This window comes from Puma concolor, chromosome E2, assembly GCF_028749965.1.
Source record: "Puma concolor isolate L17-30 chromosome E2, mPumCon1.1.hap2, whole genome shotgun sequence".
NCBI classification, from domain to species: Eukaryota; Metazoa; Chordata; class Mammalia; order Carnivora; family Felidae; genus Puma; species Puma concolor.
In genome coordinates this window covers 8,510,417-8,525,193 of record NC_141681.1, presented here as the reverse complement: position 1 = coordinate 8,525,193, position 14,777 = coordinate 8,510,417, and the positions used below count along the sequence as shown (strand labels likewise).

Genomic DNA, 14,777 nt, shown 5'->3' with positions numbered 1-14,777 from the left:
TACACCACAAGAGATTCTTCTATTGGGACTCTCGTTCGATGATGGGTGGTGGCGACAAGGAATCAAAGTGCAGTCTTGGGACATTCAGCAAACATTAACCACTTCATTAGTGATTATTTCACGTTGAGCTCTATTGTACGCCAATTAATCGCTGGCACAGGATCCTGAGGACGGACAAGCTAGTCACAAGTGATGAACGAACAGCACACTCAAGGGCTTGCAGAAATAAGTTGCATGGAGAAGACGCAAGAGCCAGGTCTGGCATCCCCTTCCTGGGATGAGTGTGCGTTCACGTCGCTGATTTCGAGAAAATGTATCTGGAGATTAAGGACCACCTGTAAGCCTGGCTCTGATGGTAGTCAGCTGTCAACCCCTGAGTGAGCCACTATGCAGGCCATATTTATAAAGACAGAGGGCAGACGTGGTCAGAAAGACGGGGCTTTGGATTCCAGGAGCTGTACTTCCTGGCTGGGTGGCCTTGACCTCACTGGCTGGCCTCCCAATCCATTGCCACTCTGAATGTTCATAATCCACGGCAGAGCTATACTCATTTGAATTTTTATGATGGAGTTTTGTGGTTGGTTTGTTCACCATGAACAATTATTTGGTCTGACCCTCTGCATTAGTTTCTGATAGCTGCTATAACAAATTACTGCAACTTAGTGGCTTAAGGCAATTCAAGGTTAGTGAATTAAAACCAACGCCTTACCAGTTCTGGGGTCAGAGGTCCAAAGAGGGTCCTACTGGACAAAAACTGCAGTGTCATCAGAACTGGGTTCCTTCTGGAGGCTCTAGGGGAGAATCCATTTCCTTTCCTTTCAGCTTCTACAGGCTGCTTGCATCTCTTGGCTCTGACCTCTTATTCCATCTTTTTTTTTTTTTTAATTTTTTTTTCAACGTTTATTTATTTTTGGGACAGAGACAGACAGAGCATGAACGGGGAGGGGCAGAGAGAGAGGGAGACACAGAATCGGAAACAGGCTCCAGGCTCTGAGCCATCAGCCCAGAGCCTGACGCGGGGCTCGAACTCACGGACCGTGAGATCGTGACCTGGCTGAAGTCGGACGCTTAACCGACTGTGCCACCCAGGCGCCCCTCCATCTTTAAGATGAACCACTCTGGCCTTTGCTTTGTCATCACGCCTCCTTCTCTGACTTTTGGATTACACTGGACCTTTCTGACGACACTGGGCCCATCCACATAATCTAGGATAATCTTCCCACCTCAAGGTCCTTACCTTAGTCATATATGCAAAGTTCCTTGTGCCATGTCAGGTAACACATTCACAGGTCTTGAAGTTAGAGTGTGGACATCTCGGGGGAGGGGGACAGGGATGTTTTCTGTCTACTACACCATTGTACAGTCAGATTAAAATTCAATGACAATAACCTAGGAGAAAGAGTTCAACTTCCACTGGCAAATCACTTTGAATATAACAAAGAAATGGAAGGGCAAAAGAAGTTGGAACAGAAGAAATGATTGTTGAGTTGGTTCAACTCAAACTGAGCCACTCTGTGGTCAGTTCCATTCTGGGGAAATGACGATTATAAAATGACCAATTACACAGACTTGCTTCAGAGAGGTGATATTCACAGAGCATCCGGTAGGTGTCCAGCACACTGTGGGGAAAAAAACACTAGTTCTAACTTTGAGGTCCTCCCCTCTTTGCAACCACCACACCATTCCTGCAAGAAGAAAAGAGCTGGTTGTTGAGCACCCAAGGATAAGTGGCACTGGGACTTCCTGACACAATGACATCTCCAACGAACTCACTTAGAGAAGCCCATGAGGACTTCTTTTGTCAGACTTACACTCTTACAGATTTTAGAGGTAGTAAATAACATGGAAGGCGTTTTAGAGCCTACACGGCATTTTCTGCCTTCATATTCACGACTCTCTCCTTGGAGGTGTTAATTCTCTCTACCCAGAGGAAGAGAATAAGGGTCAGAGTGGTTAAGCCCAAAGTCACATGACAGAGAAATGGAAACCCAGGCTCTAGTCCAGCTTTTCCAACTTTGCACCCCACGCTGTCTGTATATTTTCTCATGTTTGTGTCACATCCATGTATTACAGCTGGGAAAACAAGGATAAAAGACTCCAACAGAAATTAACAGGTGAGTCAGCCTCAGAGCAGCTGGGAATCATGTAAATGAGATGACCGATCATTATTTTTATTGCAATGTTTTCCTTTGAGTATGTTCCTTGGGCTCAGAATCCTGGTGGTGGAGTGACCTGGGCTTGAGTCCTGGTTCTGACATTTAGAGCTCGGTGATATTCTGCAAGTCACGACCCTCTCTGAGTCTCATTGCCAGCTCTTTCTCCAGTAAGGCCCTGTGTTACTGCCGTCTGGACATAAATGTAACAGTGAAGGTAATTGTTGTGTGACAGATTAGTGGGGTCAGACTATCCTTATGGAAATGTTCCAAGGGAGGTTTGATTGAATTAATCCTTCTAGAACCCTTGCAATTATGTGGAAACAATGATAGAAGCTAACTGACAGGCTTGGCTAAGGTGAGCCAGCTATCCCTCCATCAGTCTTGTCCATATTTTCTTGGGGCACTTATTTGGGGGAGATAAATATTTAGGTTTCAAGAAATCACGCTCAGTTTCTCTGGGGCCTTCTCACTTCAGCTAGATATAAAAAGAGCCACGGTTTGGAAGGTGCATCATAAATCCAGGGACAGCTATTCTGGAACTGATTGGAGACACTTTCAAACCTAATTAAAGTGGTTTCCCTTTTTGAATTTGCTCCAGGTATGCATTTATTGCCTGGGCTAGAAACTAATTTGTAGCCAGATTTGGGATCCAGGCCCTTATACTGGGAGGTTTGTTATATGTGATTAAGCTAAACTATTTAGTTTAATACCAGAGAAGTCATTTGAAATAAAAGAAATTGCATTCCATATTCAAGAAATAAAATAGCCTTCTAAGTATACACAGAATTAAGTTGCATAAAAATATATTTTCTGAAACCAAGTACCTGTTTCAGGTGCTTTCTAAACGTGGCCTTGGAAATATTTGCCGTAAAATCATTTCTTCAACCACAAGCCCAATTCCTGCAGACATAAACCCAGGGCCTTTTTCACCCACTGCCTTATTTTCTCACCCTTTCTAATCTCATGCTGACCTCCTTCTAGGGCAGTGTCCTCATAAGGAATGAATATGATGTAAATTATTTAGCACAGTACCTGGCGCACAGAAGGCACTCACCAAATCCTAGCCTACCTCAATATCATCATCAGCCTCATCCTCACCATCACTTGTCTAGGGACCTATCTTCTGGAGTGGCGGGGGGCAGGGAGGGGCGGGGGGCTGGAAGACGACAAGTGGAAGCCAGAGAATCACTAATCGAGGGAATTAACCTGTGCATGACGATGGCTTTCACTGAGCTGCCTAAACCACTCTGCTATGTGGATCTGGCTAACTCCATACTACAAAGGAAGAACGGAGGCACGGACACATTCACATGACTGCTCAGGATCAAACAACCACGTAATTCTCATTACCTTGCACCTCCCAGCCCAGTCATTGCCCCCTCCGGGAAACCATCACTAAACCCCTGGTCAAAGTCTGGTCTCACTTGGTGTCACTTGGATACAACCTCAGAGCATCATACACTGCTCCCCCCTTGTAATTCTTCGCATAATCACATCTTTACTTATATTATCCTAAATTGTTATTTGTCTCTACCAACATGTCATGAGCTTCTTGTGCGGTTTTCTCGCTATCATACCCTAGTCTCTAGCACACACAGGTACCCAATGCCTAACTGCTGAGTGAATACATGAAAGAATAAAGAGATGCATCAAAAAGACCAACAATAACAAGTCTTGTTGAGGATCTGGAGAAATCGGAACCCTTATATATTGTTGGTGGAATCATAAAATGGTCCAGCGACTTTGGAAAACAGCTCGGCACCTCCTCAAAACCCTAAACATACAGTCGCCATGTGATCCACCGAGTCCATTCCTAGGCATATTTCTAAGATAATCTCCAGGAGAAATATGTGTCCACACAAAAACCATGCATGCTCACCATATCACTATTCATGAGAGCCAAAAAATGGAAGACGGCCCAAATGTCCATCAACCAATGAATGAATAAACAAAACGTGTTGTATAACCATGGAATATTATTTGAAAATTAAAAAGAATGAAGAACAGATACACATGCTGAGTCTTGAAGACTTCATACTAAATGAAATAAGCCAGTCATAAAAAAAGCCACATATTACATTATTCCAATTATATGAAATGTCCAGAACAGGAAAATCCATAGAGACAGAAAGTTTAGCGATTGCCAGGGGTCCCTGGAGAAGGGGTAAAGAGTGACTGCTAAGGGCTAACGAGTTTCTCCTCAGAGGCCATGAGAATATTCTGGAAATAGATGCTGGTGATGGGTGCACAACCATGTTCACACACTAAAAACCACTCAATTCTACACTTGAAAATGGTGAGTTCCGGCACAGAGGTTTTTTTAGAGTTGTGCATGATACTCTTACGGTAGATATATGTCATTATCCACTTGTCCAAGCCCATGGGATATGCATCAAGAGTGAACCCTAACGTAGACTATTATTGGCTTTGGGTGATAATGATGTGTCAATGCAGGTTCAAAGGCTATAGCTAACGTACCAATCTAGCGAGAGACGCTGCTACTGGGGAAGGCTCTGCATGTGTGGGAGCAGGGGGTATAAGGGAAATCTCTGTACCTTCCACTCAATTTTACTGTATACCCAAAACTGCCCTAAAACATGAAATTTAGGGGCACCTGGGTGGCTCAGTCGGTTGAGCACACAACTCTTGATTTTGGTTCAGGTCATGATCCCGGGGTCATGGGATCGAGCCCTGTGTCGGGCTCCACTGAGCACTCTCTCTCTCCGTGCTCCTCCCTCGTGCTCATGTGCGCGCGTGTGCTCTCTCTCTCTCTCTCTCTCAAATTAAAAAAAATAATAAATATAAATAAAGCATAAAATCTCGTTTAAAAATGGTAACTTTTATGTATGTGAGTAATATCTCAATAAAGCTATTATCTAAGAGGAGAAATGTACAACGTGCTGGACCTTCTCTACCTACCCCAACACCAGCCTCCCTCCCCACATGGGGCTGCTTCTGTTGGGCAGTGGGGCCTCCTTGGGGACCATCAGCCCTTCACTGCTCACCTAATTCTCCTCTCTGGGATCTGGGAAGTTGACAGGGAACCAAATACACTCCACCAATTCCTGCCACAAATTCATCAGGACGGTTTCATCATAGGAAGCTTGCTCCGAATGCCTCAGTAATGGATCAGTATGAGCTCCAGCCCCAGAAATAATGGCAACAGATTTCCAACCACGTCTGTTTTGTAATGTGAGTTGTTCCACTCTATGGCTGCTGTCGTATAAATGTTTTTAAATAACAGAATCAACCATGGTCCAAGCTCATCTTCGATCACTTCCCTTCTAGACCAAAAAGCACAAGGCTAGTCTTCCCGTCATAAAAATACATCACAAACTTTATCCAAGTGGCATCACCTGCCCCTGTCATTCCCAGTCAGATCTGTCAACATGTCAGCACACTTAGAATATCTGTCACTTATAAGTGAGGACACACAGAATTTACACAGGATACCCTCACAGGATCCTATCAGAGAAGGGCTGAAGAAGAACCCAGTGTTTGGTGAGAACTTAAGGGGAGTTTTTAGATCCACTCTTTAATGTAATTTATAAATACATGGGTTCCTTCCTGGTTCTTTCTGTAGAATTTGCCAATGGAAAGAGACACTAATCTGACTTGAAAGCTTATGTAAATAAACTAGCAACTACCTAGATTTTTTTTTAAGTAGAAGACAGATTTATTTTTTCACAAACACAGCTTCTTGTTAAGAAATTATGTTTAGGGGCGCCTGGGTGGCGCAGTTGGTTAAGCGTACGACTTCAGCCAGGTCACGATCTCGCGGTCCGTGAATTCGAGCCCCGCGTCAGGCTCTGGGCTGATGGCTCAGAGCCTGGAGCCTGTTTCCGATACTGTGTCTCCCTCTCTCTCTGCCCCTCCCACGTTCATGCTCTGTCTCTCTCTGTCCCCCCAAAAAATAAATAAACATTGAAAAAAAAATTTTTTTTAAATAAAAAAAAAGAAATTATGTTTAGATGTTTCTACTCCTCCCCAAACTTTCCTAGCAGCCAAAATATTCTTGGGCCCATCTCTCTACAATGACATGTGTTCTCAAGTCCCCTGCCCCACCCAAACTCAACCCCTAGAGGTTTGATAGTCTCTTTCTTGAGCCTCTTCAGGGCTCAGTCTTTACTGTATACATTCCTTATTTCATCTTCCTGAAAGCTTTCGAATGCACATATTGCTATGCTAGTATTGCACAGATTAAAGAACTAAGGCTCAAGGTAGTAAAGTGATTCGCTAAAGGTTGACAGTAAATAGAAGTGAATGGGGCTATAACTGATGGTGTCTGATGGATCTCTGACCTGTCTAGATGTCACACATGTCTAAATGCTTTCTTCTCACTAATTGCTTTTGACTTGAGCTCCTCCTTTTATAATTTGAGGAAATGGATGCTTATTTAGATTGCCCAGATTGGAACCTACAGTGCAGCCCTTATCAGTAACATCATGCTTCAACCTCCATGGAGGTGGGATGGATAATCAATAAACACCTTCCCGGTATCTAATAATAAATAAGAAATCTGGCAACCTTACTTCCAGTGGGTGGGAAAAAAACGAACTAAAAAATCTCTGTTAAAATGACTGGGAAACACAAAATGATCATTAGTCATATATTGAAAGACTGAGAGAAATGATATGAAATAGGGTAGCCAGAAAACACTTTCTAGAGAAGGGCTGCTAATCTGAGTCCTGGATGATGCACAATACTTGGAATAGTACAGTACCAAGGGATAAACCAAACATTGTACCACTGACCTCCACAATGTGCATTTTCTTCTTTTGTATGGGGACTGGTGTGGAGAAAGGTTGAATTTCTGCTTTTCTTCACACAGGAAAGTAGAAAGAGGCGTTGTATATGGGAGCAGTGTGGAGCATGAGCCTCAGACCCTGGGCTCCCTCCTTTCCCAAGCTCCCCCTCATCAGATGACTTTCTAAGCAGGTGGTCCCGAGGTGGAGGAGATTCACTGGCCTATGTGTTACCAATTCCTGTATCTTCAAGGGAAAAAACAAAGCCACTCTTCCAGTGACCCCAGATTGGTAGTTCTCAGCTTAAGGAAGACCTATTTGGCAATGTCTGTAGACATCTTTGGTTGTTGTGACTTGGGGGAAGGAGGGTCCTACTAGTATCCACTTGGTAAAGATCAAGGGTTTCCCCTAAACATCTTACAATATACAAGACAGCCCTACCATAATAAAGAACTATCCAGCCTAAAATGTCACTAGTGCTGAGACCGAGAAACACTGCCCAGAAGGACATATTCTTAGTTATTTTTCCAGTTCCAGTCTAGGCCAAGCATTGTCCCCCATGTGGCAGGAGACCAAACCTTCTCATCTCCATTCTCCCTTCTCCAACTATTGACCTAGTAATGTGGACCAGCAAGGATTAGGCTGCCCATGCCAATAACTTGCCAGTATCTTAAGCCACCTGTGTCTAGCTACCCTCTCTATTTGGTGCCATTGATTTGACTTGTTCTTGAATTATACTCATAGCACCCCTCTCTATTATTTCCAGGCAAAACAAGCAGAGGTTCAGGAAGGAGAAGCAAGTAGTTTTTCTGAAGCCCTTGGTCTAATCTCTGCTTATTGTAGGAATCTCACATTTCTTGGTACATAAATTTCTGTCCAAGTCCTTCCTTGCTTTCCATTTAGCTTTTGCCCTTGGTCACACAGCTCCCTTGTCTCAGGAGACTAGATAAGAAGAGGGTGAATGGCAGAATGTAGACATTACAATCAGACACAGAACTCTAAAATGCTAGTGTCATATTTGAGTCTTCTCAGCAAACCCATCACCTGTGAAAGTGGCAACTGGGTGTCAGAGGAAATGGAGCAGAGATATTTCATTTGTAGGAGAAATTCCAGATCATCCCAAACCCAATGGCTGAGACACATTTCCAAGAGGAACAGATGGGTGCCTATGAGCATGAGGGCTTCAAACGTTCAGAAAAAGAAGATGTTTTAGCCAAACCTCCTGGGGGAATCCATCTGGTCCAGGCCAAGACAACTTACCCCATGAGGAGGCTAGATGAGGCCCGACAAGGCCTGCAGTTCTGTGGAGGCGGGCTTGGGGAAGACCGACGTTCTCATTGGCTACCGGTCTATTTGGGTCTTGATGGCGACTAATGGATCATCTCTGAGAAAGAAGAGGACACAATGCTGAGAAGGCAACCCCAAGAATCCAATCTACCTGTTACAAGTGCGCCTTAAAGGAATAACCCGCACACGACTCAGCCGAGCTCCCGCTGAATGGAGGGTTGAGAGTTGTAGGTCTCCAAGTTCAGGGTGAAAGATTGACACGTTCAAGGACAACTCTCAGTGGGCATTCGATTCCCACCAGCTGTTTGGTATTATTTTTTCACAGCATGGCTTTCCATGCTGCAGGTCATTAAGCCTCCAAACTCCCAAACTCCTCAGCCTTGTGAAACTTCAGCTGATAATGTAATGTGACCACGCTCTGAAATGCAACAATCTCTGGAGTGGTGCACATTTACAGGTTAAGAACAAGAGTAGCACATCCCTCTAAGCACAGAGAAGATCAAAGAGGTGTCAGTAGTGAAGGCCTAAGATGGTATTGCTCAAACTCTTGGTCTCAGGGACCCATTTTCACAGTGACAATCTATGGAAGGCCTCAAGGAGCTTTGGTTTGTGTGAATTATGTCTATCAGTACTCAAACTGATGACATTTTAAAATATTTATTCATTCCTTTAAAAGAGCAATACTAAATCCATCACATGGCAACCTAAGTAACAGTTTCAATTTTAAATAACCATAGTTTTTAAGACAAAAAACAACTTAGTGAGAACATTGGCATTGTTTAGTAACATTTTCTGCAAACGCCTTCAATGTCTGGCTTAGTAAAAGAAAGCTAGAATCTTACATTTACTTATACATTCAATCTGTTAGAATTTGGTTTTCAGTTGAAGTCTATGAAGCAAATCCAGACTCACGTAGGTATGTAATTAGAAAAGAGAAGAATACTTTAAATAGTCTTCTCAGATAATTGTGGGTAGTCTTCTTTGATACTATACCAAAACTCAACAAGGGGTATTTCTCAAAGATTAGCTGCAATGTAGAATCTGAAACCATGTCAATATGTTTTTTTACTCTGTCCAATTAAAATTCATCAGTCTATCTCGCACTTTGAATGGTTTATCATGCATGATGAATCATTTGGAAAACAAAGATTCCCTGAGGTGCCTGGGTGGCTCAGTCAGCTAAGAGTCCAAATTCAGTTCATGACGTGAGGTCATGATCTCACGTTCACGGATTCAAGCCTTGCATCAGGCTCATACTGACAGCTCAGAGCCTACAGCCTGCTTCAGATTCTGTGTCTCCCTCTCTCTCTGCCCCTCCCCTGCTCACACACACACACACACACACTCTCCCTCTCTAAAAAATAAATAATAAACATTAAAAAAAGAAAAAGAAAATACAGATTCCCGGAGGTATGCAGATCTTTTCTAAATATTTTCACATTTCATTTATATGATACTAACAAAAAAATAAATCACACATGTGTTAATACCACCAATCTCATCCAGAACTGGGAAGCTGTCAAGCTCACAGTTGCACATACAAGTGTTCCAAAATTCTAATTTCCACTTGAAAGCTTGAATTTTAGCATTGGCAACAAGAACTGTCGGTTGTGTCTGTTGAAGCAACAGGCTCACCTTACTCATTTTCGAGAAAATGTCTGCCAAATAGCCAACTTCGCATAATTATAATTTGTCAATTATTCTTCTAGGTGATGGTGTCACATGAACAAAGTGGCTAGTTGAGCTCACAACTCAAGCACGCGGTCACTCAAGTGCTTTTCCTCGAGGCAGCCACCGCACTCTTGCTAGGCTGCAGAAGTACTTTCCACATACTTCTCATTTCATCACACAAAATATTAAAAGATGTGTGGCCAAGGGTTGAGATTCCATGGAATTAATAATCTTTATTGCTTTATCAAGGACGTGCTTAAGAAAAACTGGCTCTAGTTGTCTTATTTTCTTTTTTAACATGAGAGCAGGGGAGTGAAGAAGACAGTAGTAGCTTGTACAACCCAGCTTGTGTAACCACTGTGTTGACTCCCGCCTAGGCACCAACACTGGCATCCACCATGGCTTTTGCACCATCAGACCCAGTGTCAGTACTACGAAAAAGCCAATGTCTCACCATTAGGAAGATAGTTTTGCACTCGCAAACCTCCTGCAAGTCTTGGGGACCCACGAGGTCTCCTGGATCATGCTCAGAGGACCTCGGCAATGGTACAGCACTAGGAAGCTTAACTGACCACATCCAGGAAGTGTCAATGGACAGCTTCCCCCAGACTGGGGGAGATGAGACATTCTTTTGAGAAACCTCCTGTTGGCCACAACGTGGAGATGGCTTGAAGGGAAGGTTGACAGGGTAAACGCAGGAAAACCACTTAGGAACCCACTGAATTCATCTGGATAAGAAACAATGAGGGTGTAAGTATGGCAAGGGGGTCGGGGTGGAGGGAACACTCTGGAGAGCTGTGGAAGGGTCACCATGTTATGAGTCCTAAATCCAGATCTCGACTCCATCACCAGGCAGGTCATTAAAGCTATAAATTACAAATTAATCTTTAAAAAAAAAAATAAAGGAGGAGAGTGTGGTGTGTGAATTCTTCTTCTGCTCTGTGTGTGTGTATTTGATGACTCTGGGTTTCCTCTGCAGAAGTCAATGAAACAATTAAGTCTCTGCCCATTTTTCCTCATCCTGATCTCAAACAGGGTTAAAAAGGCTTGCACTACACTTTTCACACCCAGCCCTGTTAATAATTCATGCCCTTGCCTTCTTCAGTTCTTTTCGTATTTGCTGCTTAAATCCGGCGGTTGTGTGCATGTGCTCCTTTGCTTTCTGAATGCCCCATCCTTCCAAACATTCAAACAGCTACTTCTTTAATGCCAGGAATTGGGAGCTGGTGAAATCCTCTCTACCTGCTGCCAAAAGCCTAACAAGGGATAAAAACTGATCTCTGCTAATTTTGTCAGCTCACTTTTGTCACAAATTCTCAGCTTCGCCTGTGTAGCTTAGCCCAGAGTCCTTGTGGCTGAGCCAGAGAAGGGGACTCTGCTGCCACTCAGGGTGTGGTCTGCGGACCAGCAGCATCGGCTTCAGTGGGAAAAGGATTTCTCCGCCTCAGTACTATGGACATTTGGGGCCAGAAAGTCCTGTGACAGGAGCTGTCCTGTGCACTGTGGGATATTTAGCAGCATCCGTGGCCCGCGCCCACTAGATGCAAACAGCACCCTCATCCTCCAACTCTGACAACCAAAAATGTCTCCAGTCTTTGCCAAAGGTCCACTAGGGGCAAAACCACCAAAACTGAGAACCATTGTCCAACCCTCGTCAGAAATGTAAATGCTCCAGCCCCATCCCAGAACTAATGAGTGAGCATCTGCATATTCCAAGACTCCGGGTGATTCATGGGCACATTCAAGTAGGAGAAGCACTGGGCTAGAGGTCTGGTTTCCAAACTTGGCTGCCCACTGGAATCACCTGAGCATCTCTAAGAAAACTCTGGTGTCTGGGCCCCAGCCCCAGAAATCCTGACTGCTCTGGTGTGGATACCACCTGGCCAATGGGAATTTTAAGATCTCCCCAGGGGATTCAGATGCAGCAAAGTTTAAAAGCATTTCTTGCATGGTTTAGCCCTAATCTTCACATTTTTGCAGGTGAGAAAACCGAGGCATAGAACAGTCCAAGAACTTCCCCATCTGATAATCAGGAGAGCCAAGATTTAAACTATGAACTACAATGTGGGACAAGAGCCCTGGTCGTGCCCTACTGGCCCTCTGTAGTTCCTCTGACAGTCCCGGTCATTGCTTCCGCATGTCTTTGTTAACTTCCCCTCTTCCTGATTAGACGGTAAGGTCTCCAAGGACAACGATCATGTGTGGCTGGCTCACCATGCCTGGGTGTCTCTCTGGGGCTGAGAACATCCTTGTGCACAACAGACAAGCAATGTTGGAGTGAGAGAAGCGATGAACAAAATGAGCAGAGAACACAACACAGCCAAGTCCGCGCGTGTGTGGTACCAAAGCCCTCTCCTCTACTGAAGGAATCAAGAGAAAATTGCAGGGGTTCTGTCTGTGGCTGAGTGCAGCTGGACGCCCCTCCTGCCTGCTCACTGGCCCGCCTTTCGGGCTCGACGGCTGCCAGCGGAGGCCAGAGGAGGCTGAGCTCCAGCAGCCACAGCATCAGCACCTCCAGAGGAGCGTCGGTCACACGGAAACGGTGATCAGTGGCACTCCCCTTCCAATCCTCCGTCCTCGCGAATGGCGAGGCCAGCTATGTTTCTTCACAGGGAAAGACACCATGGTTCAGTAGTAGTGACTTGCTGTTAAGTGTTGGGGGAGCTAGAACACAGAAGGCCCTGTGATTGCAGCCCTCTCAACAACCATGGCACAGAAGGGACTCTCTCTGGGTACCCTGGGGTCAGGGAGGCACTTCAGGTGTCAGGCCCATCTACTTTCTCCAGCCTCGTTTCTCACTTTTCTCCCTTTTCTCCCTCTCCCTGTCCCTCCTAACCCAACAGAACTCTCCATTCACTCCAGCCACCATGCTGACCCCCTTTCACTTTCTTGAATGTTCCACATTGTCACTCACCTCCAAGACTTTGCATGTGCTATTCTAGTGGCCTGCGATGCTCCTACAGCTCATTCTTCTCCATTCTTCAGGCCTCAGCTGGTATGTTAACTCCTACAGGAAGCCCTCCCAGACTACTCCTCACTAGGGAGACAGCTCTGTTTTACATTCCTACACATACTCTGACTTCTGCCACTGCCCTCACAACACTGTCTGATGGTAATTTCTTATTTGTCATCCGTACTATGTGGTAAACTTTGGGAGGCCCGTGAGCATGTTCACGTGCTTCACCTCATACTCCAACACCTAGCATAATTCCTCGCACAGAGCATGTACTGAATAAACATTCATTCAGGGGATCAATAAGCCAAACACTGTCCATAGCACCCCAGCCAAGACTTGGGCCTGTGTACTCCCTTTCAGCCACATCTAAGGCTAAAATTCCAATAAGGAGGTGGGGAGGGGCAGGGGGAAAGTTTGTTTCTGTTTGGATGTTTGGGAAGTCACATTATGTGTCAAGTGATCACAAAAGTGGCAATTGTCAGTTTCCTGCCTCTCTGCAGGCCTCCTTCCTCATCAGCCTTCCTGGATACAACCTAAATGATGAGAGGGAAAGGAGACTGCACAGCAGCACCCAAGCTCTGGACCATGCACAGGAAGCAGGTCCATCCCAGGGCAGGGAGTCAGAGGCTGGATGAGCCACACTAAACACATGTGGCATTTACAAGGAATGTCCTACCCAACACTGGCATTTGACCAGAGAGTAAGGGTAGGGCATGTTAATGTAAATATTTGCACGGTTGAAATTTAGCAAACGAGGATGCAAATTCTCCTGAGCCAACACTGGAACACACAGTTGCAGGTGAAGCTGTGAATTTCTGCTAGAGGCTCAGCAGTGAGGGTGAGGAGAGCTCTGAGGGTTTCTGCCTCTCTCACTCCCCATGGCCACCTCAGGCAGCTTGAGTCTGAGAAACCTTTGGGAAAATAACCACAGTCCTCTCAAAGCTTCCCTGCAGGGAACTGGGCTACTAGAGGTACTGCAGGTAGCCTGACTCTGAGGAAAGGGAGGGAGATCCAGGCAGAGGGGACAGTCCACACAATGGTGTGGAGGCCAGCACGCATGAGACATGTTCAGGGGTAGGGAAATGGACCCAATGTACAGAATGAAAGCAATGAGCCAAAGCAATAGAGCATACTGAAGAGAACGGTGAAAAGTAGTGATGATGTTGATGAAAATGGTATACCAAACATCGGTAGAGCCTCAGGTTGATGCTGTCTTCTACTATATGACAAAATTCAAATTAGGTACTTAGTCCAGCACTGCCAGCACAAGTGCTCAGCAACTGTCAGCCACACATAACATCACTTGATTCACACCAAACCCCATGACAGACTGTCATTACCACCACGCAACAAAAGGAAAAAACAAATGAGAAACAAAACTGAGCCTGTGTAAATTAACACACATACACACAAGTTGGCCAAGGTGCCACCCTAGGGGATGTCAGAATCAGGTTGGGCCAGAGTTTCTGAATCCAGGCCCACGGTCCTCTTCAGTTTATCACACCAGGCTAGTAAACTAGAACTCTCTACACAAAGTAGGCGAACCAGAACAGACATGGGGCACAGCAGTGGGAAGTCATGCCAGAGGTGTGCTACTGAGATTTCTCCAGTCCAGGGCTGGGAGCAGATTGGAAGTGGGGACACTGGAGGCAGGGAGAAAGGGCATCTCCCACTCTGGGAAGATGAAGGTCCCAGACAAAGGGGGTAACAGCAAGACAAGAAAGGAAGAGGTGGATTGGAGAGACTCGGGGGTAAATCCACGGCCTGTGGGAGCAAGACAGAGAACATAAAAGTGGGAGAACTAACACAGCCACGTACATACAGGAGACAGTTCTGCAAGGGAGATTGATGAAGGTGACTCTTGAATCCCATAAGAAGTGTAATCCTTTAAGGGACATGCCTCTCCCTTCTCCTGCTCTTCCTCCCCTCCTTTGTTAGAGTAATTTATTGAGGTAAAATTCA

At 45.1% G+C, this 14,777-nt stretch overlaps 1 long non-coding RNA gene across 6 annotated transcripts in view; it reads right to left on the bottom strand.

Moving 5' to 3' along the window:
- Positions 1 to 14,777, bottom strand: part of LOC147573352 (uncharacterized) — an 802,611-nt gene that overhangs the window by 588,426 nt on the left and 199,408 nt on the right. For all 6 annotated transcript variants that reach the window (XR_015244674.1, XR_015244671.1, XR_015244670.1 and 3 more), the window contains exon 3: positions 8,162 to 8,285. This is a non-coding gene — a long non-coding RNA (uncharacterized LOC147573352). The remainder of the gene's footprint in view (positions 1 to 8,161; positions 8,286 to 14,777) is intronic.